Genomic DNA, 3,469 nt, shown 5'->3' on the forward strand with positions numbered 1-3,469 from the left:
CTAGTGGCGAGAAATTCGTGCAACTAAAGCCGCAGGACGTACACTGTGTTGCTGCAAAGAACTCTAATACCTCTGCCACCCACGAACTGCGTCTAGGGAGATGCGGTCCGTTTCTCGAGTTCTCCCTTGCGCCAAGAAACTTAAAAGCCGCCTAATCCAAAGCGGGGTTGGCGATCTCCATTAGCGGCGGAATGGAGTAATTTCGTCCTAAGTAATCTTATGGAAAAAACTGCAAACATAAAACCGCCGCAGTCTACACAATAATAAACGTTGTCGACATTAAATATTCTTTCACTGCATAATCCGTGCATAACGTGCATTTAAGAAAAAAAGAACTACGCGTGTAAGTGCATAAACTCTCGGCACCATGCCTCGTGAAAACTGATACTGCCGCCATTTTGAATAAGTGTCTCAACATGTGCGCGTGCCGTTGGTTCACGGCTTTTCGTTCGTTCCGTTCTCATCTCGGTAGTCCTTATTCTATTTAAGCATTACCGAAAGCCTTCGCAGTGAGTGAGGGGGGGGGGGTTCTTCGTCGTCCCCGGCAGTCGTACCGCCAACACCAGCGAACTGTTATCGGACCCATCCACAGCAAGGGCTTGGACTGAACGCAACCTAGGCTGCAGTGCAAATTCACCGAAATCGATGACAAATTGCAATTTGTTTGACAACCAGCATACGTCGAAAAAAAAAACTAACTCGTACCAAAAAAATGCGAATGCTAGAGGACGTGTGTGTGATGGCCGAGCGGCTAAACGCCTCCCGCCACGGACGAGAGGTCGCATGTTCGAATCCCCGGTGCCACTCGAACCGAAGATTTTTTTATTATTTCTTTATTTGTATCTGTCTGGGATTTTCGCTCACGGACAACGCTGATTTTCCGCTCACCACCAACGACGCAAACGCCGCCGACACCGACACCGGAATTTCTGCGGAACGAGCTCTGTAACGCTAGTAGGCAGTTTTAGAATAGCGTACGCTAAGTTAGCGTTGGCGTTTGCGGCCCGCTATTTCCGTCACTTAACGGGAGCCCGCAAGCGGTTAGCGTATGACGCATGCGCAGTTGCGCGAAAAGCCAACGCAAAGCTTTGCGTACGCTATTCTAAAACGCCCTATTGTGTTAAAATACGCCAGGCCTGCGCGGGACACGCAGATGGCGCACCGCGGTGTGTGGGCGGGCCTGTAAAGGGAAAGCTTACAGTTGCCGCCGCTCTTGTTGAGGTGGCGCAACTGCTGGAAGACAGCCTTCTCTTCTGGAAGGCGCCGCTAATCTGTGCGGAACGAGCTCGCTGTGTTAGTTGGAGATATTTCGCGTCACGTTTCTACGCCTTTTGTCCGCACACGCGGTAGTACAAAAGTGTTGAGGTCCTTGTCGGTTTGCATGTGGCGCTATGCCACGCAACTGTACCATGGCGCCGCGTGCCATAACGCAAGAAATACAATGACCATTAATCCGGTACCATGAGTTTCCGTACGACGTTGAGCTCCATAAAACATGGCTAAAAAATTGGCAGGTCTCACGTACCATGGGAATCGACGTCATGCGAAGCATGCGCGCCGGGAAGGTGTCTTTGGCGAATTTTTTACATTGAGCGAAACTTACGAAATGACGCTAAAGATATGTGCAAATGGTATACGTACACACATATGTTGAGTCGCGCATGTGTTATATAACCAGTTCTCTACAGCTGCGTAACGATGCCAACAACAACGTCGGTATCAATAACACCACACGTGGTAAGCCGATATGCAGTGCTGATACTTGGCAGTTATGATGGAGAACGCACACATGTTTCACGAACCCGTGTGCATATGTGGAAAGGGTTCTTGAGAGCTCTCAGGTAAATGGCGGCGTGCGGAATGTCTTTGTTATTGTAACTGATGGGCGCAACCCAGACCTCGCCGATTCCGCTGCTTTTCCATGTAAGTTCTGTGTCTGGCGGCTGCGCATTGCCGTGTTCCTATATATGCCCACGCCTCCGAAACCCGCAATGAAGCCGCCTGCTGTGGACGACACAGTGGGCATTGCTCCAGGTTTCAGAAAGTGCTAACACGCTCGTTTTTTTAGCAGATCGTCTTTTTCGAGGTCGTGCACGTGCAGAGACTGTACGTTGAAAGCGGCAAGCGTGAGGCGATTCTTGTGGTTGCGGCATCGAATGAAGATGATAGCCCGGTCCAAGACAATATGTAGAGGCGCGTTTGCTAGCCGGGTCACTTCGACGACGAATTGTCTGTCGATAGAGCCGGTGACATGTCGCAACCTGAAGTCACCTTTTGCGTTAGTGATGTATAGGGGAGACCCACGCCGTGAGGGGGGGAAAAAGAGAAGAAAACTATTTGTTGGAAAGGAAAGAGAAAGCCAAAAAGTTGGTGGAACAAAGAAATCCGGGAGGCGATCGAGAAGTGACGTGAGGCATCACGGGAGCACAGACAAGCAAAAAAGGAGAAGCGGCCACAGGACGAAGTCAACCAAATATGGGAAATATATTTAGAGCAAAAATACATTGTGCAGAAATTAGTCGAGGCAAAAATTAAAGGTGAAAGTGAACGTTGGATGACAGAGATTCGCGAAAAGAAGAAGGCCGCGCCTAGGATATTTTGGAGCCACCTAAAAGCGCTGGGTCGGAAGTCTGTCACAATGCAACAACATATGGTAGATGAAGGAGGAAATCAATTGGAAGGGTATGAAGCGCTAGGTTACATCCGAAAGATAACAGCTGATTCGTTTAAAAAGGTCGCCCCGGGGATTCCCCCAGTGAGTAAAAGTACGCAAAGGAGTGCAACCGACGAAGATGTAGTACTAGAGAATTTCAATTGGAAGAAGGCCGAAGGAAAAATTCCTAAGCGCACTACTCCGGGCTTAGATGGGGTTCCCGTCAGCCTCATTAACGAACTCGGACATAAAACTAAAGAAGCACTGCTGAAAGCCGTAGAAAAGTGCTTACAGGAGAGGGAAATACCAGACAGTTGGCGAAAAAGTAGAATGAACTTAATCTATAAAGGCAAGGGAGAAAAGGATAACATTCGCTCGTATAGACCGCTAACCATTACATCGGTGCTATACAGGTTGGCGATGCAGGCAGTAAAATTAAAAATAGAAGCGTGGGTAGAACAAAATGATATTTTGGGAGAACTTCAGAATGGATTTCGAATTGACAGGCGGTTAGACGATAATCTGTTTGTTCTTACCCAGTGTATAGAAATATCGAAAATAGAAAACAGGCCCTTATACGTAGCTTATCTAGATATTACCGGGGCGTATGACAACGTTAATCAGGAAATTTTGTGGGATATACTGAAAGTGGGTATAGGTGACGACTGTATACAGCTTTTGAGGGAAATATACCGAGAAAATACAGTTTGTATAGAATGGGAAGGAATAAGTAGCAAGGACAGCGTTGAAATTAGCAAGGGGCTGAGACAGGGATGTCCTTTGTCCCCGCTGTTATTCATGCTGTACATGGTGAGG

The sequence above is a fragment of the Rhipicephalus sanguineus genome, chromosome 3, assembly GCF_013339695.2.
Source record: "Rhipicephalus sanguineus isolate Rsan-2018 chromosome 3, BIME_Rsan_1.4, whole genome shotgun sequence".
Lineage (NCBI taxonomy): Eukaryota > Metazoa > Arthropoda > Arachnida > Ixodida > Ixodidae > Rhipicephalus > Rhipicephalus sanguineus.